Source organism: Camelus dromedarius, chromosome 13 (assembly GCF_036321535.1).
Source record: "Camelus dromedarius isolate mCamDro1 chromosome 13, mCamDro1.pat, whole genome shotgun sequence".
In the NCBI taxonomy this organism is placed as follows: Eukaryota; Metazoa; Chordata; class Mammalia; order Artiodactyla; family Camelidae; genus Camelus; species Camelus dromedarius.
This window is the reverse complement of record NC_087448.1, coordinates 884,670-910,942: the sequence shown is the minus strand read 5'-3', so window position 1 is coordinate 910,942 and position 26,273 is coordinate 884,670. Positions and strand designations below refer to the sequence as shown.

The following is a 26,273-nucleotide window of genomic DNA, read 5'->3' as shown; positions in this document are numbered from 1 at the left end:
GGACAGCCAACAGGCCACCTCACAGAAGGAAGCCCTTCTGAAGAAAGACCAGGCCCCCAAACCAGTTGTCCCCTGACCAGAACAGCCAGAGGCAGGGGCGAGGGGGAGCGTCCCGGGCAGTGACTCAGGAGCCCTGGTCCCCCTGGCCCGGGGGAACTGGGTGGATGCCCTCTGAGCGTCAGGGGAGGTTAAGCCACAGACAGGAGTGAGTCCCTTCCCAGACGTCGGTCGACAGGTCGATCGGTCTTTAGGTCGTGCGTCGCACGGTGCCGGACGGGGGGGTGCTCAGTGAACACCCCCTTGGCCGCTCTCTGAGTGGTTTATGATGTGGTTCTGGGCTTAGCAACAGTTCTGAGAGGGGTGGGAAGCTCCGAGTCTGAGGACGGGCTCAGGGCTGCAGATGGGGAGCTCCCTGGGGGCCAGGTGTCCGTGGGGGCGGCCGTGGGGAAGGCTGGCAGCTTGGCTTTCGGGGACTGGAGGGACTTGCGGGGCCAGAGGATGCCAGGAGTCCTGCAACATACGACCCAGAAGAAGCAAACATCAGTCACACAAGGAAAAACCTTAACCCCGAAAAACAACAAACGAGACTGCCCACGGGCAGAGGAGACAAGTGAAGACGACAGAGGGCGCTTGCACAGAAGACTGTCCGTGGGGATCCAGCCGGAGGCCACTGTGCTGGGGACTGAGGGTCAGGGAGTGCCTCCCGTGTGTCCCCGTGGCCGCCGCTTCACCACCGGCGCTTCTGACCCCAGATACGAGTGTACAGTCACCCCCCCTCAGCCACGGGGTGCGGGGGGCACTTCCAAGACTCCCCTTGGATGCCCAAAACCCTGTTTATACTATGTTTTCTCCTCTGCACACATTCCAACGGTGAAGCTTAATTTATAAATTAGGCACAGTAAGATAGCATACAGTTCACCTTCATCCAGATCCGTCCCCTTTCTTGTCCCCTCTGACCTCAATCCTGCGCTCACGGAGCACAGATCAGCAGGAGTCAGATGACGAAAACTGCTGCTGTCAGAACAGATAGCATCGTCCAGGCACTAAGATTGCCATCACAGGCATCGTATTTACGCACAAACTCAGGTTGTCTCCCTGGGGCAAGAAGAGCTCACAGACCCCGAGCCGTGGACCACCTGGCCTGAGACTCGCAACACTGGGACGTCCTGACTCCCGAAACTGCGACTGAGAAACTGTGACAGGAGAGGTGATCAGCCCCAGTCTCTTTGTTCTTCCCCTAAAAGCCCCCAACAATGACCAAGCGGGATGGGTCTGAGGCTGGCGTCCCAGCCCCGTGCTTGGCGCCTGCGGGAAACCCTCACCCCGCTGCCAGTGCCTGTGGCAGGGCTTGGCTTTCTGTGCTGGGGCTCACAATTTTTCACAATTTATTACATTTTATCACAAACGTCTTGTAATAAAAGTCATGAGGATGTGGTCTCTCTCCCTCTCATTAACAACCCTCCCCTGGTCTCCCCAACTCTTCCCTGAGTAAGTTCTTTCTGGTCCACAAGCAGCTGCAAACGCCTGCAGGCAGAAGGGACGCAGCCAGGACTTTTCCGCCCTGGGAGGAAGCGGAGGAGGACTTCAGGGGCCCCAAGCCCCACCCCAGGCCTGAGAAGTCGGCACTGACGACGCCATCCCGGACGGCCAAGGGTCCAGAGAGAGAGGAAGGCCAGCCGGACGGCCCTGCATCACTGTCCTGCGGGCTCTGCGTCGGGCGGTCACCGACCAAGACACGAGAGATGAAGACGGCGCCCCGGGTGTCCGGGAAAGGCCAGGCGGAGCTGCCGTGCGCCGATGAGTCTCCGAAACCTCTTTCCAGGTGGAGCGTAAGCGCGGTCAGGCTGCCTGAACTTGGGCTCAATCAGGTATTTCCGGATCTGGGAATCCCCAAAGGGAAAAAAAGCCCTGGAAGCATTGCGGTTACAGTAACAGAGCGAGTGAGTTTTTTTTTAAACAAAACAATGTTTGACCCACAGGTTTGCGACGAGAGCTGATCGAGCTCATACTGAGTATTCACTCCCAGAAGATCCCAAACTGCCCTCTGTCCGCACGTTTTTCCTATGGAAAAAAATCAAATATACTCAAATATACACTGAATTTGGCAAATTCTGAATATACTGTGTCCTTACTTTTTTTCTGGTGGGAAAAAAAAATCAACATCTCTTTCAAAAATCTGATCTTGTGTTTTCCTTAATTTAGCGTTTAAGTTGCCACCCTTTCACGTGGCTTCCTCTGAGGCTCACTCACCAGCCGGGCCTCCGTCTCCAGCCCACACCCTCTGCTGTCTCCGTCAAGCCAGCGCTCACAGTTTCTCAATTAGTTATGCAAATTAACTAAGTTGAGAACCCAGAATTAGCAGAACTGGGTTTTCCTTTCTATTTTAAGACGAAGTGGGTGCAGAGACGCAGCAGCTGTCCCGGCCAGGACGCCCTCAGCTGCAGTGAACAGAAAACCCCCAAATGAGGGGAGTGCATCCCGGGTCGTCCAACTTGGAGACGGGCGCCCGCAGACCACCACGCTCTTCCCATCCTCCTGCTAGGGGTCCGGCCTCCCTACGGGGGGTCCAGCCAAGGGACCAGAGAGCAGATAGACCAGTCCACTTCCGGGCTGTGGGGGAAGGAACACATGCTGAGCATGTGCAGGGCCCATTCCAAGGTTCTCATGACAATGGTCATTGCAGGAACTAAGTCTCGGGTTACAGGTGAGGAAACCAGAAACACGGAGACGTCCAGCGAGTTAAGGGAGAGCCAGGTGTTGACCCCCAGGGGCCTGGCCCACCCACTGCTGCCCACCATCTGCCCCTCACGAGGTGCTGATCAGTCCAGGTGCGCACAGGGGCAAAGCCGTCACGTCATCGCTATGTAACAGGCCAGCACACGACTGTCACACTGTCCCTGTGGCTTGCTGAGGTCTCAGAGTCTGCTCGTGGCCCCCAGTTCGCTCCCCTGGCACCAGGATGCCAGCGGCAAGTGGTCTGGGACCTTGGGGGACAGGGGCCCACGGGGGCCCTCCACTCCTCAGGCCCCGTCTCAGGAGCCTGCTGCCCCTGCTGGGGAGCTCAGGATGCTTCGGGCAGCCTCACAAGAGGTGGGAACCGTGATGCAATCCTTCCTCCGAGCTCAGCCTGAGGGTGCTTCTCTCAGCCAGCACCACCAGCTCCAGGGAGACACAGTGCCTTCTAAGGAGATGGTGGACGTGCGGGAAAGGGCCGAGGGGAACAGCCGAAGTGATTAAACACTGCTCCTGCGCCTGCGCAGCAGGGTCCGTCGCCTAGCAACAGGGTGATGCCGCCAGAAAGCCCAGGGCCAGAAGGGACGTCTCGGGAGAGGAGGGGGCAATGCCGCCGAGACCCCAGCCTCCCCCTCCCACCCCAGACCGAGGACCCTTAAGGCCCCATGGACCAGCGTCTGGAGGGCTGGCTAAATCCCAGTTTCCTTATAAAGCTCACACTCCCCGATTCATCAGCCACCTCTGCCATCGGCAGCCTCTGCCGCTAATCAGACAGCAGCAGACACCGCCCTGTGGGGGCCGGGTGGGTCCCGGAGAGGCTCTCGAACGTCTCACTCCAGAGCAATGAAGAGAGGCAACCGCTCGGCCAGCTTTCCCTGGAGGAGCAGGTGAGGAGCGGGCGGCCCACTCCCCTGACCTTCCTGCACCCCTGTGATGACCTCCAGGCCAACACTGAGCAGGCAGCAAACAAGAGTCAGGGTCTTAATTCCCTCCCCTGGGCCTGTCGATCTTCCCTGGGGACCCTTCCAAGCAAACACGGCAGGGACTCCACGCCAGGTCTTCTGGGTTGGCCTCAGGGGCTGCGGCCCCAGCACTGGAATTTCCCACCAGCTGCCCCAGGAGCCTCGGGGGAACCCAGGTGAAAAGAGCTGTTCCGAATCTTTGTCCTGCAGTTGTAGAAGCATGAGTTGGACTCAGTGAACCCTGTTCTGCCCCAGCCTGTGCGAGGTCCGAGACAGAGCTTCTCGACTTTGACAGCACAGGGGAACGGGCTGGACACCGTGGGAGGGTGTGGACGCTCGGTCCCACCTGGGGATTCCACTGCACCTGTCTGGCCGCAGCCCGGCTTGGGCTACGTGCGCGCTCCCCAGGGAGTCCTAGACAGAGCCAACCTGAGAACCCCCTGTGCCTGGGACGTAAACATTCAGACTCTTCCTCGGAGCTGTTCCGGTGCGTCCCCCTCTTCAGCTGCCCCAGAAGTTAAGTGCACTGTTGAGGAGATGGGAAGTTTCTACAGGGAAAGGGGAGGGTCCCAAAAGGGTCTTCTTAGCTCCAGGTCGGCGCAGGTGGTGCCCCCGCCGGCAGCAGCAAAGTGCGCTCCTTCCTGGAACCGCTCTCCCCGTTGTCTGTCCTCACTTTGCGCTGAATCAGCTCAGCATAAAAACGCAGTCAGATCAGTTAATTGTCCTTGACACTGTGGCCACATAGGTGGGTGACACACATCCCGTCAGGCACACGGCCTTGGTGGCTTCAGGATAAAACTTCCCAACAGGAAAAACTGAGTGTAGCCCCGCCCATCCCCCACCAGCAACCTCTCCTCTCCACGTCCCACAGCTCGGAACCGTCTCTGTTCCCTGTTTTCAAGCTTAGCTCATTTACCTCCAAAAGTGGCGAAGGGCAGACAGATTCATTTCCTTTAAGCTATGTAAATGAGTCTTATGAGAGTTAGTATGTTTACTTTCTTAGAGATGTTTCTATTCCATTGGCAACAGGACCTTAAAGTGTGAGACCGTGATTTCCCTGTTGTCTCTCGCGTGTCCGTGTGTCCTGCAAGCAGATGTGCCTGCCCTGGTCCCCACTGTCTTTTCCAGAATGTCCGGTAGCTGACGGCCTTGCAGGATAGCGATGGCGGGGCCCAGGGCGGAGGGCAGGCACACTCACTGCAAACTGTAAAAGGCTCACATTCCGCGGGCTCAGGGACCCTCTCTGCCGTGTGCCCACTGTGTGCACGGCCCCTCCTGGGCCAGCTGCTTCCCCCACGGTCATGCTTATGTCAGGCTGCCCGCTGGGCCGGTCCGTCAAAGGACTAACGAAGTGCGTGGCCCGAACGCGGGCCCCTCACCTCCTCCCCCTGCCCTGCCCCGTCCCCCTCCCGATCTGTGAAACTGAAGGTTAACGTGAGAGCCCTCGGGTCGGGCACCATGCAGGCACTTCCCGGACCCGGACGCTGTTCACACAACGGCGGTCAGAACCGACGATCTACGGCAAAACAGAGCCACATGGTGAAACAGCAAGTCAGTCAGTGGAAAAGGAGATCTAGGAGCGCGGCAGGGGGCCCAGCACACTTTCGTGAAGCTGCAGACGACCACGCCGACACGCACACTTTTTAGGACTCACGTGGAGGCAAAGCCGCGGGAAACGAAAGCAGGGGAGCAAGGAACACGGTGTCTCGGACGGCCACCACACGGGGTGGGGCGAGGCAGGGGCTGCCGGCCGGAGGTGAGGGGCACACGGTCCAAGGCTGGCTGTGGTCCTGGCTTTTGCTTGGGGTGGTGGGTTTGCAGGTGGCAGCTGCATTATCAAAAACAGCTAACTAGTAGCTCGTCCACCGCCCACTGGCCGACGACGGAAGTGTGCTGTGAGCCGGCAATCGCGATCAATGCGCTCTGCACACGTGAGTGCGGGCAGATGGGGATGGATGATACGCTGATTCAGCTAATAGAGAGGTGGGTGATAATAACTAATGGGGTAAAGCTTGACCAAAAACACCTTCCTGACTGAGGTGATACCCAGAAGATGACATGAGAAAGCATCACAGAGAGCTGGTTTAAAGGAACTGAGAACCGATACCCTGGCAGGACTTCTCTCACACGGACACCTACAGCAGCAACATCCTATGCCGCAGAGACCAAGGGCAGCCCTTAGGCTCGCCGTCTGGGCCTCCCTGAGCTTTGCGAGGCATCCCGGGAGAGTCCCACGCAGCATTACTGGAACTCCTAGGAAAGCCCCCGCTCGGGGGGTGGCCCCCTGAGGTCCCAGAGGGGCCAAGGGGGCCCAGGAACAGCACAGAGCCGCGGTTCCTGGTTCCAGAGGCGTGCCCGCCGGCCCTGGAGGTCGCATGAGAACACAGGCGCCCGGGTCCCAGGAGCTCAGGCTGAGACGTCGAGCATCCTGGCGGCGGCTCTGAGCACGGCCGGAACGCACCGGCGCAGCCCTGCTGGCTGTGCTGGGCGCGTGGATGCCTCTCCTGGGAGGGGGCTGTCCTGCCACCCAGCCCCTCCCTCCCCCGGAGCGCACGTGCCTGCGCTCACACACCCGGAGAGGGGTGCACATTCACAGACTTGTCTAAGTCTCCACGCTCGAGGGGCACGTTCCACGTGAGTCTTCCTGAAAGACAGAATTGCCCCGGGCTGAGAAAGGCTTGCCTGATCCCTGAGCAAGGCATTCACGTGTGGCTTAATATTACCTGTAGGCGGTAAACTATGAACCACCAGAAAGTGGAGTTCCAAGGCCCAGGCAGCCTAGGGTCTGGCCGGAGGAGTCACTGTCGGTGGGTTTCATAACCTCGAACCGGCCCCCACTTTTCCAGTCTCCCTGTCGGGGCAGGGCAGACGACAGTGACGGTATCCAGAGCACCCCCCTCACGCTGAAATGCCGCAGCTCTGCCCTTTGGCATCACCCCGGGACCAGACACAGACGCCGCTTCCCTGGCCCCGGAGGAGGGACCCGGAGGCACAGGTCTCCTGCAGGTGTGGTGCCGGGCTCCCTGCATCCTCGTCTGCCAGGAGCACCCGAGAGTCATCTAAGCTCCTGGAGGTCGTTGTTCCTACCTGTGGCCTCTGGTCACCAACCCCCACCCCCACCAGCCTGGGAAGATTCAGTACATAATGTCTGTGAAGCACCTGACCTCACCGGAGAGAAGTGACTCCAAGGGATTAAAAATAGAAGTGAAACCAGAAGACGTTTAAACGCATGGGGAGAAATTTCCTGTGCAGCTCGATAAGCCTGGCGGGCTGGACTGGGGGTGAAGGACGGCCTTCCAACCCGGGACCCGGGGAGGGCGACTGCGAGCAAGGCGTCAGGAGGGGACGTGCAGCAGTCAGATGCAGGCTGTCAGCGGGAGGGCAGGTGCCCCTGTGAGGACGGGGGCGGGGGTGCACCCAGCCCCAGCACCGGGGGCCGGGACGCAGTCCTCACCCTTCCCCGGGCCTCCCCAGGCCTCGCCCCTGCAGAGGGGTGATCAGCTCACTTCTCAGCTTCCATCCTGTTCTCTGATGCTTCTGCCTCAAGGATTCGGTCAAGTCCCTCAGGCGTCTGGGGTCTGACCCCTTCTGCCTGGGAGGCAGTGGCACACAGAGGCCGAGAACCCCGACCGTAGACCTTGGCCTGAAGCTCGGTTCTGCCACTTTCAAATATTTCCCCAACGGTTTGTTATGAAACATTTAAATCAGCAAATTGAATGAACTGTTCTGGGGACACCCATACACCCCCCGCCTAGACTCTATGTAGGCAGCCCCTGACGGACATCTGTCCTTCTGCCCAGCCCCCCGCCTCCCGCCGCCCAGTTACGGATGTATCTCAGATCCAACGTCCCCGATGAGGACGTCACACTCCCTCCCTCGCGCAGCCCTGCCCGCCGCGGCTGTGTGGTCTTGGCTGAGTCAGTCTCCGCCTGTCCCTCGTCTGCAGACGTGCCTGTTTGTGGCCCCCCCAGCACAAGCTGCACGGAAATGTTCACGTACCTACATCAGTGGGACTGGCACATGGAAGCACTGAATACGCGTTAGCTTTCACCATGAGAAATCGGGACGCTGCAAGACTCACACCCCTGTTCCAAAGCAACTTGTCCCCAGAAAGACCAGAGCCGTACGAACGAACGTCGTCTTGCACATGGATACAAGACCAAGAGACAGCCAGCAGAGGAGCCTGTCCGGAGGGGCCCGAGCGCGGCCACCCAGCAGTGCTGCTGGCACCAGGCCCTGTCCTCAGACCCCGGCCCGCGGTGCCCACTCCCACGCCTGCCCGCAGAACACCTGTGGAAGCCTGGGCGTTTGCTGAGAATCCGGGCCAAGAAAACAGGCTCTTGAAATTCAGTGGACTTTGTCAGAAGTATCTTAACACCTCTGTAACGTGTTCTGTTTAAGAACCAGACACAGAAAATCTCGACTAAATTACTTGGATGTTACTATGCTCTTTACTGAAAGTTGGAATCTTCCTTTCGTTAGTTCACTCAAGTCTTACACGAAACTGAACTAGAAACAGGTTCTTCACTTAAAGGGAAGAAATCTAATTTAAAATTGGTAGAAGGCGGTCCGATTTCAGCTGTGCAGCCTGGAGGGCCTGGCTGTGAGCACAGGGCGGCCGCACAGGCTGGGCCGGGCCGCCCGGTGGCAGCTCTGGTCTACCTACTCTAGGACAGCGGCGTGGACCCTCCTCCCCGGCCTCCAGCCCAGTCAGCGTGGTGCGCGGGGTTGAGATCCGGGATGGGGGGTGGTGTGCGGTGGTTTGAAAGCACTGACAGGACAGAAATGACGTGGACTCCGTCTCTTCTCTGAGCTCCTGCCACTCTGTCGTTGTCTCCCAGACCCTAGGCCCCGGGTCACCCCCTACAGAGGTCCTGCCCCTCCCTCAGCAGTGTCACGGCCCCGACCACACATCCTGCTGCAGGAATTCCTGGCGGTCAGCTTGGAGGACTGTGACTAGTGCCCAGGGATGATGGTGTCCCCCAGAGTCACGTCCAACAGGAGCCTGTGAATGTGGGCTTATTTGGAACCAGGGTCTTTGCAGACATAATCAGGTTGAGACGAGGTCTCCCTGGCCTGGTGCCGGTCCCAGCCCAATACAGCTGGTGTCCTTATAAGAAAAGGGAATTTGGACACAGACACTGGGAAGACCACATGAAGACAGAGGCCAAGATCAGAGTGACGAGTCTCCAGGCCGAGGCCGGCGGGCAGTCAGACCCAGAGAGATGAGGAAGGACCCCCCCCCCCAGAGCTCTTGAGGGGAGCCAGGCCCTGCCGACACCTCGCTTCTGGACGCTGGCCCCAGACTGCGGCAGAGCGGGTTCCCGCTGCGCGAGCCACCCCACTGGCCCTGCCCGGTGGGCAGCCCCGGAAGCCGTTCCCAGGGGCGTTCCCGGCTGGGAGCCATTGCCTCTTCTGAGAGCAGGATCACGCTCAGCTCAGGAGGAGAAAACTCAGCCGGGGAAGGGGCAGCCGGGGAAGCGGGTGAAGGGGGCGGTCTTCGGGGGCCCTCGGCGGCCCTGCAGCTCACGGGGATGTGCAGGGGAGCTGCTTCCACGCCCCTCTTCTAAGCAACGGTGTCCCGACCGCCACGTCCACACGAGGGATCTCAAGACCTCTTCCAGGGGACGCTCAGACAGACCTCCCGCCGAGGGGACACTCGGCTGAGAGGAGGGAGCTCATCCAAACAGTCAGCAGACAGCTCAATAACTCTCAAAAGGCTGACAGTTACTGTGTGCAGTTTTTGTTTTGTTTTTCTAGGCCAAGTAAAAAATGCAGCCAAGTCCAGTCACACACCCGGGGCAGGGTCCTACCTCCCCATCCTCAATTACACCAAAAACACGAGTTTTTCTCCCCTTTTACCCTCATTGTTTACCTGCTGACAGCGAGAAACATGGGCCACCTCACGCCATGCCCTTGACAATCCGCCAGGTTGAGAACTGGTGCATGAAGTGGCCCCACCTGGGGTTTAAAAAGGCAGAGCAGACCAGAGCAGTGAGACTGTCCCCTGCCCCTTCCCTCACAGCATCCGGAGCCCCAGACCTCCCACGGGGCGGCCGCGCAGGCAGGCCGGGCCCGTGGAAGCCCAGGCCACGCGTTTTCTAACGACCTACCGTGTGCGGCAGAAGCAAATATTGAAGCAAACTCCAGAAATACCTACACGGAGACCCAGCAGCGCTTTTGTATTGATTGCGCTAAGCTGCTTAATAATTCGTTTGCTCATCTCAGGGTCTGAATGTCTTTCTGTTTGTTCTCAGCTTCGTAGACAAAATGCTGGGCGAGGGGCTGCAGCTCAGGGCCCCCCTGGGGCTGCACAGTGTAAGGTGAGCACAGGAGGACAGGGCCCTTCGTGCCCAGCCGACAGCGCCTGCGCTCAGCTCCAAGGTCACAACTCATAAGAGCCTTGGCAGAGCTGAACAGACACCTGGGAGGTTCCTGGGGACCTGAGACGTGGCTGACCCTGTGGGAGGGCCTGGGGACCCGAGACGTGGCTGACTGTGGCCTTGCTTCCACCTGATGAGTGCTTTGAACACGGTTAGAAGTGAGCGGGCTCACCTCCGAGGTCACTTCCGTCCTAATACTGGGTCCTCACGGACTGTTTATGTAGCCCCACGAGAGGGAAAAACCAGAAATACCGGTCTCCTATCTGCTTCCGCCTCTTTGCAGGGAGGCCCAGGGCAGGGTGCCTCAGAGCATCCTGCTGAGCGTCCAGGCTCAGACCCACCGCAGGTGCGTGACCCTGCTAGTCCTCAGAGCTGAGCGGGCGGGGAGAGTCCCTGTTTCCTGGGCTCTTACCTAATTCTTAACCGGCCTCTTCAAGTTACAGCTTTCACAGCTAAGTACATGAATATGATCTTGCTCAAAGGATTTGCCAACAGGAAGTGCTCTGGATCTGGTCGGTGTTTTTGTGTTTTGTTTTTCTCAACAAGCACAGTGAGACGTGGACTTCCTCATTCCAGGAGGAGGACACGTGCCAGCCCAGGCCAGCCCCCCCCGAGGGGACAGGAGCCGACACCCAGCTCGGATCCCACGGGGATCCAGAGCTTCTAGCAAAGGTTCTGGGGCCCCGGAGCGGGGCAGGGGGGCTGGCGGTACTGGCCTCACGCTGATGGCAGACCCTTCGGTCCACCCAGCGGTGCGGGGAAGGGAGACGAGCGTGTGGGGGCGGGACCACACGGGGGCAGGACCGCCAGGCCTCGCCCTTGAGGCAGATCTGAGTGTCTCATTTTTGAGTCTCAGGATGTATTTTCCCTGGAACTTCGGGGTTTAAGCGAGTGGAAGACAGAACACAGTGAACGTGGGGCCCTGAGGCCACATTTCACACTTTGACTCATTTGCTCATCCATCTGTTCCACAGACACTCTTCCAGCATCGGCGGGGCCGGCACCGTGTGACGCTGAGGAGCACGATGGGGACGAGCCCCCGGTGGCCCCATCACTCGCCTTGGGGACGGGCCCAGCCAGTCCCCCCCACTTCGCACGGGAAGACTGACCCAGTCTCGCTTGTCGTCAGTCTTGCTGGGACTCCCACGCTGCGTCGCAAGTGCGAGGCGTCCACGTGGACAAGGGCGCCTCGCCCGCAGCCTGTCCGGGTCTGGGAAAGAAGGGGCGGCCATTAGGGTTACTTGCTTATTTATTTAATGGAGGTGCTGTGACTGAACCCAGGACCTCACGCGTGCCAAGCTCATGCCCTCCCTCCTGGAAATACTCACTTCCTCCTGGAAGGGACCGTACACCCCTGGCTCCCCTCCTCCAGCCTCTCGGCAGCCGGAAACAGTGGTGGGACTGTGCCCCCCTTCCCCAGAGCTGCCAGGTCTCTCCTGTCCCTACCCTGAGGCGGTCCCCAGCCCTCTGCTCGTCCCGGCCCCGCCGGCAGACCCGACACCCAGCTCAGCGACGAGCAGCATTGTCACTGGAGGTCAAAGGGGCGAATTTCTCGCCCTGAAGCGGGCCTTGACACCGCCTCTCCGCAGCAGGGGCTCGCACTTCCCTTCCCGAGCCCCCCCTCCCTTTGCTCGTCCCAGACAGTCTTACCGGAAGCCCTGCTGCCGTCTCTTCTCCACGTCAGCGCCTTTTCCCGTCTCCTCTGAGTCCACCATCACTCCTCGACCTCCTGCCCTTTTGTGGTCGTCTTCTTACTGGTTTGGGGGTGGAAGCTGCCCAAGGCGGCCGGGGCAGTGCTGAGCGGTGGAGAAGACCAGGCAGGCGATAACACAGTCTTCCACGTGAAGACAGAGCCTCACGCCAGGCAAATAAATTAGAAGACGTTTCCTCAAAAGCTTTGAAATGCAAAGAACGATTCAAGGTGGAACGTGCAGGTAATGACAGTAACTCCCCAAAGAACCTTTGAGAAGCAGGCGGGGCACCGCGGAGCGGCCACACGGGCCTTACAGCCACGAGGGAGGAGCAGATGCCCTTTGAAGGAGACGTGGTGTGTTCACCCCCCATTTTACTGCAAGAAAAGTGGAAACTCAGCAAGAGGCAGTGCTGTGCACCAGATCTGAGACCTGGGAGGCGGCTGACCACAGCACTGCCCGTCCTGTTACAAACCCTGGGCTCCTCCACCGTGAGGCCCGAGGCTTCAGGGCCCTGAGATGCATGGGACCTTTCCGGGCCCCGCGTAACCTGCCACAGAGCTCTTTGGCCGATCCCGATTTTAACGCTTGCCACGTAGATGAGGTCTGGAGAGCACTGAGGACAACGTCGGCGTTTGGCCATTCAGAACCTCAAATGAGCTCCAGTTTTAAGACGAGCCTTTGAAATTTATTCTTGAGCAAGCTCACTGACTGTATGCCCTCCCTCTGCGATCCCGGGCCGCGCGCCGTGCGCAGGGAACGTGCAGCTGTGCTGGAAAGGAGGCTCGGAAAAGCGAAAAGAACATAAAACCACTGCAAAATGCCCTTCATGGTCATGGTTTATTCGTGAACAGACCTCATCACCACTTAGACCACAAACTTTGTACTGTAAGTAGAATTTCTCAGGACAGTGGCTAACTTAAATTTCCTTCCTCCAACCAGCTCTGATGCATAATGTACCACGCCTTATCCAAGAAGCTTGTCAAGTCTGACTCAGAAAATGGGAAAGTAAATGTAGGGAAGGGAGACCTCCAGATTAGCCGAGCACGTGAGACCTACAGTGAGAACAAAATATTATAAGCACTTAGAAAAACTGACCAAGGGCAAGTCCTCCCCTCGGTCCCTTGGAAGATACAAGAAAACGCACCGTCATTTGTGTAGAACTTCGCTGAATGGCATTGGTTTGCTGCGTACGAAACGTCCCTGTCCTTGGCCCCTGCCTGGCACCAGTTACTCCGGGCAGCCATCTGGTAAGGTGCAAAGAAACTGAAGCCCTTCTGTTCACTCTGGACAAAGAGGATTGGGAGCCCCTGGGAGCAAGGCTGTCTCCAGTCTGCAGGGAATCGGGGCTTCAAGGACAAGCTCGGCCAAGAGACCCTCGTGCCAACAGGCCAACATCGCCGGCAGCTGCCGCCGGCAGGTCTGAGCCACCCTCGTGGGAGCAGCAGTCCCTGGCCCCCCAGGGGGAGAGCGCGGGGACCAGAACTGAGGGGGGAGGTGACGATGAACATCAGAGGGAAAGGAGGGTGACAGGCGGCGCGCCCGTGTGCCGTGGGGGGCCGGGGGAGGTCTGCCCCCGCCTCTCTCCAGCAGGTGCGCAGGGCTGGCCCGGGAAGCGCTCCCCTCCTGGAAGGAAGAGAAAAAGAGGCAACCCGGGTCAAGAGGAGGGAGGTCTGTAGGTGTCAAACAAAGATTTTTAATTAAATTCAGCTTAATTCAAATTCTTTAATGTTGAACCAAACGCAGCTGCAATTGTTCTAGGTGAAGTGGGTCAAGTAGGGGTGCGGTCACTAGTTCCACCTGATAAGATGTTCCGGGGTCCCTCTGGCTCAGGCCCACCTGTGCTGCCCCCTCTGGGTCAGGGGTCAACCAGTCTAACCTCTTAACTTACCACTGGCCTCCTGGGAGGATGGCAGTTGCTACCAAACGTCACCTTTGCGAACAGCGCAGTGGTGCACACGTGAGGGAGGCGCCCAGTAGTCGAGTCTCTCCCGTCCCAGACGCCGAGTAGCAAGCGAGGGTGTCAGGGTGAGGTTCTGGGCCAGGGACGAGCCCGGCACGCGGATCCGCAGCCCCGTGTTCACTCTACGAACATCGCTGGAGACCCTGCCAAGTGCTGGGTGCTGCCAAGTTTGGGGGGAGTGGACCAGACAGACGTCATCCCGCCCTCCGACCTTTCATGACCTAAAGATAAAGTTAGGTCATGGTTTCTCCGCTATGAGACCAAAAGCTTACGCAGTCAATGAAAAATAGATAAACTGCACTTCAGCAAAATGAAAAGCTTTGTATTGAAAGGGATTCTGCTAAGAAATAGCAGAAAGCCCATAGAATGGGAGAAAACGTTTGCAAATCACGCACCTGATGAGAAAGTTGCATCTGGAGTGTATATAAAGAGCCCTTACAATCCAACAACAAAAGCCCAGCCCATCTTTCAGAGAGAAGCGGACTTGGCGGGGGTGGGGGGAGCTGTGATAAAGTGTCCTGTGGTTTGGACGGGGCCGAGTCGACACGCGTCCCGGGGGCGGCACTTCAGGTACAGAGCAAGAACGCCTCTGTTCGTGGGGACCTGACGTGTTTCGTTCTCAGCCCTGGAATTCTTTCGTCCAAGAGGTTGGGGTGTGATAAAGTGAAACTTGCGGTGTTTTTGCTTCTACACCGGCTACTGACAAGCATATTAAGCCAGTACCTCCCCCACAGTTAGCCCGCGATGAGGGAGACGGAGGCGCCACACGGCCAGCTAACAGAGTTCTGGTGACACCTGCGTCCGGAGCAGCCGGGCCCCCAGCGAGCTGGCTGTGCCCGCGGGCAGCTGCGGGCTGCGGGCGAGGGGAGGGCACAGACGGGCCACTGGTCTATGGTTGTCCTCCAGGGTCACAGTCACTAGGAGACTGGAGACACAGACAAGGTGCAGCTACAGAATAAAACTCAATTCGGCTGTTTAGGGAGGAGGGAGGGCGAGCTTCGCGGCTGGCAGAAGACTGTCTAAGGTGCTTCCCTGGGTGGAAAGGCATGTCCCAGGGTGTCACAGACACACGCGTGTGCACGCACACCCGGGGCCTGGGGGGCCGGATGGGGGTTTGTGGGAAGAGCTTTAGATTTCCATCTTATGCGCTTCCATGTTATTTCGTTGTAAAACAGCTGAGCGTGTCTTATAATGAAAAAGTATTTAAACACAGGGAACTACAGTCACATAACCTACACTGAGAAGAAATCCTGTAATGATTGTAATAACCTATAGTGAAGGGAGTGTGAAAAGGAACATCCATGCGCAAACGGAACCGCTGGGCTGCAGCCGGAACCCAGCGCAACACTTACGTGAGCGACACTTCAATTAAGAGGAAGTCGTCAATAAAGACTCTCCGACCTCCCCCCTGACAGCCAGGCCTCCAGGGCCCTGCTCCTCAGCCCCGTTTGCAAGGTGAGGCTGTGGGGGTAGTGGCTCCGGGGGAGGATGGAGCTGTTTCCTGGGGGGACGCGTGTCGGGGGGGGGGGTCCCAGCTCGCCCACTGGCTCCCCCGCGTGGGGGGGCCGGCGGGCCGGCTGTCCGCGGGTCTGACCCACCCACCTCGTGTGACACCTATGGAGGCCAGAGACCGACCTGGGCTGCCCGACCAGATGTGCGGCGGGAGGAGGAGGGGGCCCTAGCTCCTCCCCACACAAGCGGGCGTCCAAACCTGTGAGGTCCTCCCTGAGGCCGCCAGGATCCACCCCTCTGAGGGTCTCCTGTCTGGGCACAAAGAATCACCCACCTTCTCGAGCTCTTCGCCTCCTCTCGTCTCAGATTCAGGACATTCAGCCGCACACATGCTGTTCTCTGGGCCACTCGGAAAGAAGGAGGCACAGCCCGCCCCCCGGGCAGAGCATCCCTGGGGGGCTCGGGGCACCAGAGGGTCTGGGATCCCCCGCCTGTCTCCGCCACCTGCTACCCCGCTGCTGCAGGTCCCCGGGGCCTCTGTAAAGTGAGGGGCGGGGCGGCCTTCTCTTCACACCCTCAGCAGCAGGAGAGCCCGGGGCAGACAGGGGCCTGACTGCAAACTCAGCGCCTCCGCCCTGGTAGGCTCTCCGGAAGGAGGTCCCCTCAGTCCTACTTATCTCCCAGGCCTCTGTCTTGCCCCGGGCCACACGAGGGCGGAGTCCCTGGGGGGGGGCAGGAAGTGCAGGTGGAGGGGAGGGGGAGCCCCCGCCCCACTGCCGCTTGATGTGGCTTTGCGGCCCCCAGGAGAGGAAGGACTTGGCTGCTCTGCGGCAGGGTCTCTGAGAGGGACCAGGACCTCTGGGGGGCGTACTAGGCCCTCGTGCACCTCGGGCCGCCCCCGGACCAGCAAGGCGACAGTGGTGTGCACAGCCGGAGGGGACCGGGGAGCGGAGGCACTGAGCGGTTCGCTGACGTTTCACCACAACAGGGGCGAGCGCGACGCAGCCCCCACGGCCCGGGACCATCCTTCCCGCAGCCAGTGCCTCTGCCTGGTCCCACATCTTAGATACAAACGAGTTCTTTTCTCGTGGCACCTTTCCTTTTACCTGACAGGATAAATTGCTTTTATAGCCTCCTGCCCTCCTGCTCTTTAACGACTGGTGCGATCTCAGGGAAAGGTGCGCTTTTTCTATAAGAGGAAGGGAAGGCAGAGCCCAAAGGCCTAAAGGTAAGCGGCCCTGCTCGGGAGAGGGGTGGCCGAGGCGCCCGCAGGGCCCGGCCAGGTCGGCCCGTCTGCGTGGCACGTGTGCGGGCGCGCACTGAGCCGGTCAGCGCAAGAATGCGCGCCGCACGGCAGCGTCGCCTCCGGCTCACCAGGAGGAGGAGACTTCTTCGTGACTGGAGAGGGGCACGCAGCCGGGCGTTTTGTAGGTAGTGACCAGGTGTGACCGTGGGGAAAAGTTCAGAAGCTGGGACAGCCAGTCGGTGACAGGAGGGCTGGGAGCAGGACGCGGCCGTCGGGCCCACGTTCCCCGCTTCTCGCTGCCGGAGCGTTCTTGGTGGATCGCTGGCAGCTGAGGCGTGAAGCGGTCCCGACGTGCGGGATCCGAGTGGCTGACAGGGATGTACTGCCCTCCTCTGTGCGCTGAGCGAGATTCTTTGCTCAGATGCCACGGTCAAGCCCCTCGTGCATGTCACCTGTTTTCTCATCTGTCTCCTTCGACGCTCCCGACAATAAGCAATATTCTTGTGCTGGTGCTGACGGGGAAACCTCAAGACTGCGAGTCGTCCTGCCAAAGTCAGTTTGGCAAAGGAGGAGGGGGCGCAGAGCTTTCAGACCCGCCCTGAGCAGCCGCCATCGGTCTAGCCCGGCCGGTGCAGAAGGGGTTTCTCCCGGACCCCTCCTCACACGCCGGTGGGCCGGTCCTGTTCCCCCCCCAATGGCCTCCTCCTCCTGGGGCTGCGTGGGGAGGGCCTTCTCGGCCCCGGCTGGCCGGGCCGTTTGAGATCACTCACACCGAAGGACTGAATGAGAAAAAACTTCGATGAAGGAACCGAAGCGCCGTGCAGACGCGGGCATGCTCGGTTGCTCGCACAGTTTGACCTTGAATGTGCAGGGTAACATCCCTGTACCGTTTCAGCTCCCAGAAAAAAGTGACAGATTTATTTAATCACTTTCCTGAAATCAGAGGAATCCTTACAGTAGTAATAGTAAATTATCTTCAAACTGACGCAAGCATCAGCGTTGGGGGGGAAGGGCTTCTTTGTTCCCCGGCAAAGCGCTGTCCTGGGCAGCGCTGTCTGTGAATCGCTGTGTTTGTGGATTCATCCGGGGAACAGTAGACGGCTTTTGTTTTTGGAGCTGAAATTATGCAGAGAGTTATACTTTCTGTTTCTCTCCTCTCAGCCCCGAGAAGAGACAAAGGCTGGGAGGGTCCGCTGTTCAGTGCTGAGCCGGGGGCACGCAGGGAGCAGGGACCCCTCCGGGCCCTGCAGCTGTGGGGCCCCCGCGAAGGACAGCAAGTGTGTTTCCACTGACTGAGAGGCGCCGCCCTGAGGCCCCTCCTGGCTCAGCTGGAGAGAGACCGTGAGGTTTGGGGCGGCGTTGGGTGAGGACCATAGAGATTCCGTTTGACCATGGCAGACCCCCCCAGGCCTCGGGTCCCGCAGCCCCTCCATCTCGGAGGGGTGGGGAGCTTGGTGACAGGGACCAGGGGATTTTCAGACAGGAGAGCACTGCGTCTCCATGTGGGCCTTCCCTCTCTGTCCTCGCTGGTCTTGGCCCCCCCCACCGCCCCCAGTCCTCGCACCCACTCCAGCACCCCGGACTGAGCCCCAGGCCCTCAGAGGTGCCCACATGTCCTCCAGGAAGGGAGGGAAGACCTGTGTTGGCGACACCACCGTGGAGGAGGAGGAGGGCAGGTCACAGGCATCCGGTTCCGAAGAGTCCAAAGGGGGTGTTGCTGGTGGAGGCCTAGAGGGACCAACATCCCACCTGCCCTGGACCGAGGGGCTTCCTAGGGATGACCCCCTGCTAAACCAGGGGTGTCCAGGGCTCTGACCCGGGTCCCTCACGTCCCACCAGGGGCCCTGGACCGAGTCCACCAGCTGCAGCTCCCTCCTCCACACCCTGCCAGCCTGTCCTGGTCCCTCGACGGCTGGGATGGGGCAGGGAGCTGGCAGTCATCACCCCTCCCCAAGACTCACTGCACGAGCCTGCGAAGGGCTGGCCTCACACCGCGTCTGTCTGTCTTGGGGTATTTTTAGCCGTAAGTGCACTGGGATGTGCATTAGTGGGGCCCAGACACTGACAAAGCTTCCCTGTTGATGGATCAGAGCTCCGGGCTTCCGTGTGAAGGTTTAATTTCACACATTAAATAATTTACAGCTCTGGTGAGCAACTTAAGAAGTTACATCTGCAAATGCCAGTGTGTCTAATTTTTTAGGTTTTTTTTTTAACTTTTATTTGAAAGAACAGAGTTAAAAGAAATCAGCTTTCAGGCTCTCTTCTCCCTCAGTTAATGGTTTATCTTCAGGAAGCTTGATGGAAGTTGCTTGGAGATGGTTGCAGGAAATAAAGTGGAAATTTGATACTCAGAGCCAAGAAAGAGAGAGTGCGGAGGGGGAGAAGAGGGAAGGGGACATGACGACACCATCCGTGTTGTGCCGTGTGTGTGTGCGTGTGTGCTCCCCGAGCCCGTGGCACGAAGACGGAGACGTTGGGACCCACTGGCTTCACCGGTTTGGAAAGCTTTTCTCTTTTGTGGGGAGGGGAGGTAAGCAGGTTTATTTGTTTATTATTTTTTTGATGGAGGTACCGAGAATCAAACCCAGGACCTCGTGATGCTAAGCACACACCCCACCACTTGAGCTGAACCCCTTCTCACCGATTTGAGATAACCCATTTTATACTTGGAAATGAGAGAGAACGTGTCATTGTATTTACCTGGTATTTTGTCTAAAAGTGACCACACACACGTGACAGGGGTAAGAGAAAAAACGGCGAGTCGTGTCTCATCACCCGCTGTGTCTGCCTTTCTCCCCGTGCCCCTCGCCCCTCCCGGACCCCCTGCCCGTGCTGGCCTCCCCGGGGGTCTGCAGAGGCCAGCAGGAGAAGGCAGATGTGGGGCTTCTCCAACCGACACCTTTCCTCTCTCGAGATGAAAGGCCGTCCACACATGACATGAACATGGATAAATCTACGCGGCACCCACACTCCTGCTCGGAGAAGCACAAAGGAGAAACCGAGAGCAACGGATAGCGAGGTGCTGCACCCCAATAATGCCAGTTCTCAGGCAAGGTCACAGGGGAAAACGTGATGAAGCCGCCAGAGGCTCACTCACGTTAATGTATTTGCCTTGATTTTTAAAAACTAAGTTAGGAAGTGATACTGTTGAAGAAGTGGAGGAAATGGTAAAACAGAGGCACAGGACGAGGTCAAAGCAAGCGTGCACTGTGCGTGTGGAAGCCGCACACAGACACTCGCTTCCACGTGTGGCGTGAGTCAGGTCTAGACTCAGACGGTTAGGAAGAGGCCCTTCGCAGGGTGGGCGTCCAGGGTGACGTGCAAGGTGCCTCGAGGACAGGCAGCATCGTCAACCCACCCCAGTCATGGCGACAACCGAGACAGCCCACAGGGTCTCAGAGCACTCCCGGGAGGCACCCCCGCTTCTGGGGGATGGACTGATGGGAGCCATCTTTAAAAAGAAAAAAATTAAACCCTGTTGGTTTTCTTAAAATTCTAGACATAATTCTAGACTGAACCATGACGACTCGCAAGTGATAAGAGCCATCCGTGTCCACAAATCTCAGTGATGTGACCCTGACCTTCAAGGCTGCTGCCTGACCTCTGCAATGGGCAGGCTTCAGGTGAGAACTCCCTTTAGGACAGCCAGTCGGTCCTTACCCAGGACATCCCTGCAAGCCAGGCTGCTCAGCCCCAAGGCTCCTGACACTTCTCACTGAACAACTCCCGGGGCTGCTCTGTGCCCGGCAGGCGTGTGGCAGCCTCCCTGGTCTCTGCCCCCCGGACACCGGCGGCTACCCCCTCCCCCCGTCATGAGGAGCGAATCTGTCTCCAAGTCTTGTCAAACGTCCCCCAGAGACGCAATCAGCCAGGCAGAGGGCGGCCGCTGTGAGCTACGCAATGTCCTCCTTTGGTCTCTGTTTGGTGCCTTTAGTGATTTCTTTTTAAAAAGAGAATATGGTACATAGCAGTGGGGGAGGGCACAGCTCAGTGGTGGAGTGTGTGCTTAGCACGACGAGGTCCTGGGTTCCATCCCCAGTCCCTCCGTTGATAAATAAATCAGGTCATTTGTGTCCTTTTTAGATTCCACATATGAGCGATCTCATACGGTATTTTTCTTTCTCTTTCTGGTTGACTTCACTTAGCATGGTGATCTCCAGGTGCCTTCATCTTGTTGTAAATGGCATGATTTTATTCTTTTTCATGACTGAGTAGTATTCCATTGTATCTATAGACCACATCTTTATCCCGTCATCTGTTGATGGGCATCTGAATTGTTTCCATGTAAATAGTGCTGCTGTGAACATTGGGATGCGTGTGACTTTTTGAATTATATTTTTATCTACAAAATAAGATAAAATAAGATATCTTATCTACAAAACAGAAGCAGACTCACAGACATAGAGAACAAACATGGTTACCAGGGGGAACGGAGTGGGAAGGGATAAACTGGAAGCTCGAGATTTGCACCCCTTGGGGAGTGACAGAAATGTGAGCCGCCTTGCCTGTGGTGGCGGTTTCACCGAGTGTAGACATCTACCAAAGTTCATCAAATCGTGCATCTGAAATGCACGTAGCTTACTGTACGGGAACCAGACCACAATAGACATGTTAAAAACTTAAAATTTAAATAAATACATAAATAAATAAATAAGAAGGAAAAAAGGAACACCCTGCACAGAAGCTCAGTCCACATCGTCAGAGCCGAGCCTGGCAGCCTGCACTGAGACCAGGAAGACGCTCTCAGAACTTCAAGAAAGTCGACCAAGGAAAAACGCCCATTTTCCTTCCTTTATTCAAATTAAGATCACCCATTGTTTTGTGTATGAGTTTGGCTGATGTGAGTTTAGCGATTTTTTATGATTTTCTGAAGCAGCATGGGCACTCATCCGTAGCAGCAGTAACACTGGACGGATGTCCTTTTGAAGCTTAAGGTTACAGGACTTTCAAAACCAGGCTTGATCAATACCACCATAATGAAGATTAAAATGTGATCTGGGTTTCTTAAGACACTATTGCAACAATTTATCATAACCAGTCAGGTAGTCGATATAAACAAAACTTACTGGGGAAAAACAATCCCCAGCTCATGTAATACAGATTCAATTGATTTAGTTTTATTATTAAAGAAACAAATGGACAATTTGTCAGAGTTAAATATTTATAGTTCCGACTTTACAGTCTGCGCTCTGCTGCATGTCCCCCGAAGCCGGGCACGCCCACCTGCTCCTGGTCCCAGGTTCCCCCCAAAGCAGCCCCCGAGCCAGCAGGGCGTGTGGCGCTCGGCGTGTTGTGTTTTCCTGGCTTTAGTGCTGTTTTTAAATTTCACCCTTCGTTTGTCTCTACGCACCTTTTCAGTTTGTTCACAAACACCTTCCCACTAACTGTTTGTAAAGTAAGCGAGTAACCCCATTCTTCCCCATTTGAGCGGCAGTATTTCCACAGTAGAGGAGGAGCTTGTGAAGGGACACCCACGGGGCTCACTGTGCTGTCCTGTTCTCGCGTTTTACCCCATTTTACAGGAAGGAAGCTGAGGTCCCCCAAGCCCACAGGCGACATCTACAGCAGAACGGAGTGACAGGGTTTCCCCCAGCCCACCAGCAGCTGGAAAATCCCCGTGGCGTGCTTGTCTGTGGGCTAGACATCGGAGGGCGCAGGGCCGCCCGGCGGCCCTGAGGACAGGCCTGCAGGGCGGCCGGACGGGCAGAGCAGAGGCCCGGACGCAGCACGTCTGCAGGCTCCAGACTCCAGGCGGTTGCTAGGTGACCACGGCGGCATCTGAGCAGGTGTGGACCCCTGAGCCCCTGGGAAGTGCCCTCCGGGGTCCAGAGCAGCGCTGAGTGGCGTCCCAGCACAGAGAGGGCGGCCCTGTCGGGGGGGGGGGACGGGGGGAGGCAGGTCTCAGGAAACAGGAAGCAGCAGCTTCTTTCCACTTTGTCAAAACCACAGAACTTAGTAGACAAGGTGCCTTTCTGCCAACAAAGTAGATGAAATGCACAGACCCCTGCAGAAACAGAAACTACTGAAAACGACTCAAAAAGTTAGAGGAAATATGAAGACTTTTAACAAAGAGATTTCATCAGCAATTAAACCTTTGACAGCAAGAGACGCCCAGACTCAGACGTGGCTTCACAACTCCCAGGAAGGAAGAACCAACACCAGCTCCTCTCAAGAAGGAGGGAGGCACTTCCTAACTCGCCCACAAGGCCGACATCACCCTGACACCACGGCCGCTAAGACCGCAATCACGGAGAAAAAGCCAAAAACAAAAAACTGCAGACCTACGTCCTTCGTGGATGTAAATGCAAAAACCCCCAACAAAAGAGCAGCAAAGAGAAGTGTGCGCTGTGGCCAAGGGACACTTCTCCCAAGAATGGGAGTGGCTCGGCGTGCCAAAATCCATCCGTGCGACACGTCACTTCAACAGAATAAAAGACAAAAGTCACAGGGTGCTCTCAGCCCACCTGGAGAAAGCGCTGGACGAAACCCAACTCCTTTTCACAATTAAAAAAAGGGAAAACTTGAACTAGGGCTAGAAGGGACCGTCCTCAGTCTGACAAAGGCCACCGGGAAAAGCCCAGAGTTGACCAGCCTGAGAGCGTCCCCTCCGGGAGCAGGACGAGGACCCCACTTTTGCTGCCTCTATTTCCCATGGCAGCGGGGGGTCTAAGCGGGCAGTTAGGCAAGGGAGGCGGGAGGGAGAGAGACAAGGACAGCAGAGGAGAAGCAAGGTCGCCTCCGTGTCTGAAATTCCCCAGGAGTCACCTGCGCGGTGGCGGGCGGGGCGGGCGGGGCGGGCACCAAGCGAAGAAGACAGTGAGCTGACGGCTGCTGAAGCTGGCTGACGGATACATTCTTTTCCCTAATATTACATATGTTTAAAGTTTTGTATGATAAAGATTTTAAAACCCTTCACAACATTGTAAACTGACTATACCTCCACTTAAAAAAATCTTAACTGCTCTAGCGTTATAGCAAAAGCGATGACATGTCGTCCCAGAAATTCCAGATACTGAGAAATCAAGAGGGGAAAGAGGGCGTTTAGGAAGAGCAGCCTCCCACGCCTGTCCCGGGCAGGTGAGCGCCGGGCACGCGTCTCCTCGGCAGGCCTGAAGCTGCTGGGCACATTCGCAAGGTGGGAACCAGCGGCTGCCTGTTTACTCCACGCCTGCGACAAGGCATCCCGTGGACCTAGTTACCAGTCGTGCTTATCAAGATAACGCTCGGTAGCTCACACTTACAACAAACACTTTTGTAAAGATTTATGTTATTCCCACATTTTCCCAAGTCATTCTAGCTTGTGCGCGCTTCACAAATTCATTCCCGCTCCTTCTTACCAACTTAAGCTGCAGTCGGCTCAGCCCCCATGTTGCTGTCCTCAGGGACCCCCTCCAGGCTGGGCTGACACAGCACTCGTCACTGTCCTTCAGAGACTCGAACCCAGGGTCTCACCGTGTTCATGGTTAACAATCAAGTCAAGAAGAATAAAAGGAATTTTATTCCAGCAAACTGAGGATTATAGCCCAGGAAGCGGATTCTCAGGAGCTCTGAGAACTGTTCTGCCTGTTAGGTGTCAGAGGCACAGTCAGGTACATCTCTGAGACAAAGGCGAGAACATCAAAACGACACAGCTGTACTTCACCTCGCTTCGCAGGTGAGCACGCACAAAGGCGCGGAGGGTCACCACGGCCCCTCAGAGCTGGGAAAGCAGGCTGTTCTTTCCAGAAGTTGCATTGCTGGCATCAGAAGAAAGAAAAAAGCTGCTCTTTAAGGCTGAGCAGGCACTCCCATGGCTGCGGCGCTCTGGCTAACGTGTGATGCGGACTCGCCCTGCGTGTTAGCGGGAGGACCGGAGGCCAACGAGGACAGCGGCAGAGAAGGCCATGCTTAGCTGCTCCTGCCCTGCCTTCACATGGCAGCTGTACTTCACCAGGTGGCTGCTGACAAAGCGGACCCCAGACCTGATGAGCGCAGGTCTGCACCTGTCTTCACCTGATGCCGCCCCAAACCCAGGGGCCGTGTGGCAAAGCGGGGCCACGTGCGTGGCTGCTGAATGTGAGGGTGGATGGGCTGGCGGGTAAAGCAATGAGCGCTGTTATTTGCCAGCGCCACTCGGCCGTTACCTTAGGCTTCATACGTAAAAGGTGGAAATGTGAGGGGAGGGTACAGCTCGGCGGTAGGGTGTGTGCTCAGCAGGCCAGTCCTGGGCTCAATCCCCAGCACCTCCGCTAAGATTAAACACATAAATAAATAAACCTAATTACCTGCCCCCCCTAAAAAATAAAAGAATTGAAATTTTACAATTTTCAGTGCCTTCTGTTTCTTTATAAAGCACATCAAATTTAGACACTTAAACTTACTCTTTGCTTTATGACCCGTCCGCTTACCAGCTCTGTCCAGAGCACCCCGTGGGCTCTGTTTCCCTGATGATTTCATTTACGTAGCCTTCCATCCGGCCAGCATTGTCATTACACCGTTCCCTGTGTCATGGCATGATTTTTGTATTTATTTATTTATTCAGTTGGTCTCTTGCAAAGAGAAGCTTCTTGGGACATTTAACAGAATCTTAAAATAAAAACATCTTCGTTTGTTGTATTTATATTTTTAATTGGTTTGAACTTCAGAGTTCTCAGAAATCCCCCCTGACCTTTCACTTCATTCAGTGTAGACCAGTCAGTTTACCAGAAAAAATAAAAACTTGTACTGTCATTATGCGAGTGAGTCCAAGGAGACTAAAAAAGCTTCATGATTAATGCACGTAGTTCTTAACACGGCTACCATCTGTGCTCCACGCGGTCTGACAGTCTGTTAATAATGCATTGGTGTTTGTTTGTATCCCCAATAAGTTCTATGACAGGAAAAGACACCAGAATTATGACCCACTTGTGTAGACTAAGCTGCACTTCAGACGTGAGTCTCCCCTCCTCTCCTCTTCTCTCCCATCCTGTCCAATCCCATCCCATCCCATCCCATCTCATCTTATCCAGTCTCATCTCATGAGATGTTTCACCATTTCATCCATCTATTACCTTAAGATCAAATCCAGTCACTTACAATTCTTTGATTCTCTTGCTCTGTTCCAGCGGCAAGTTCTGTATTCAGATCCGACACTCAGCCAGCCGCCCTGGTCCCCCAATGCTGTGATGACAGCTGCTGCCACACTGCTGCCATTCCACTTGTTAAATATTTTTAATTTTCTCTCCAACTCTATTAATTGGCGAAGGTTGTCCCTAAATGTAGTCTTGCTGGATTAGCAATCCTACTTTTTCGAGGGAATCTGCAAGGCTGGGTCCCAGGCTCCCTGCGTGGTGAGGAGAAGTCAAAGCGATTCCCTGAGCCTCTGAGAGGTGACGCGTGCGGATGGAGACCGCCAGGGTGGCAGCTGGGCCGGCGGGAAGGAGGCTGGGGGTGACGCAGCCTGACCGGCTCCCTGCTGGGACGCAGTAAACACACAGGTGGGAGTCAACAGAATCCACAGCCTTCTCTGAAAGGGGGTGGGTGCGCGGAGCACTGGCCACCTTGGCAGCCTCGTCCAGAGACCGCCGCTCGTAAGCCTGTGGGCCCCGGGGGCAGGCGCATCTCCCGGCCAGGAGAGCACCTGCGGGCAGGGCCCCACGACAGCCACCAACGCTCCGTGTGCCCCCTCCGCGCCCGGCGGGCTGAAGAGAATGGAGTCCAAGAATAGCCTCTTACCTGAAGGGCCTTACAAATCAGTCTGGGAAATAAGAGTGATGTACAGAATGATGCGTCCGTCATCAAACAGGAGAGGATGAAAGAAGAGCAGACACAGGCCGGCACAGCGTCCAGAGCTCCATGTGTGCTAATCCACGAAGCCACACGAGT

The 26,273-nt window shown here is 56.9% G+C and overlaps 3 long non-coding RNA genes across 6 annotated transcripts; 2 read left to right on the top strand and 1 right to left on the bottom strand.

Annotated features, from left to right (window-relative positions):
- On the bottom strand, positions 1-15,999 carry LOC116157255 (uncharacterized). 2 transcript variants are annotated; one of them, XR_010383554.1, is made up of 5 exons: positions 15,519-15,999; positions 12,917-13,953; positions 11,729-12,824; positions 10,491-11,288; positions 1-510 (listed from the first exon to the last, which is right to left on the bottom strand). It is a non-coding gene; the product is annotated as an uncharacterized LOC116157255 (long non-coding RNA). The 2 variants fall into 2 exon arrangements; XR_010383555.1 differs by lacking the exon at positions 1-510 and having other exon boundaries at positions 11,146-11,288; positions 12,917-13,395; positions 13,661-13,953; positions 15,519-15,998.
- Positions 10,657-13,042, top strand: LOC135322757 (uncharacterized). The gene is made up of 2 exons (XR_010383557.1): positions 10,657-10,750; positions 11,053-13,042. It is a non-coding gene; the product is annotated as an uncharacterized LOC135322757 (long non-coding RNA).
- On the top strand, positions 15,072-24,733 carry LOC105105122 (uncharacterized). 3 transcript variants are annotated; one of them, XR_010383553.1, is made up of 6 exons: positions 15,072-15,187; positions 16,316-16,412; positions 18,999-19,449; positions 19,930-20,053; positions 21,953-22,216; positions 22,380-24,733. It is a non-coding gene; the product is annotated as an uncharacterized LOC105105122 (long non-coding RNA). The 3 variants fall into 3 exon arrangements; XR_010383552.1 differs by having other exon boundaries at positions 17,592-19,449; positions 22,532-24,733; XR_010383551.1 differs by having other exon boundaries at positions 17,592-19,449.
- Positions 24,734-26,273: the final 1,540 nt, after the last annotated feature.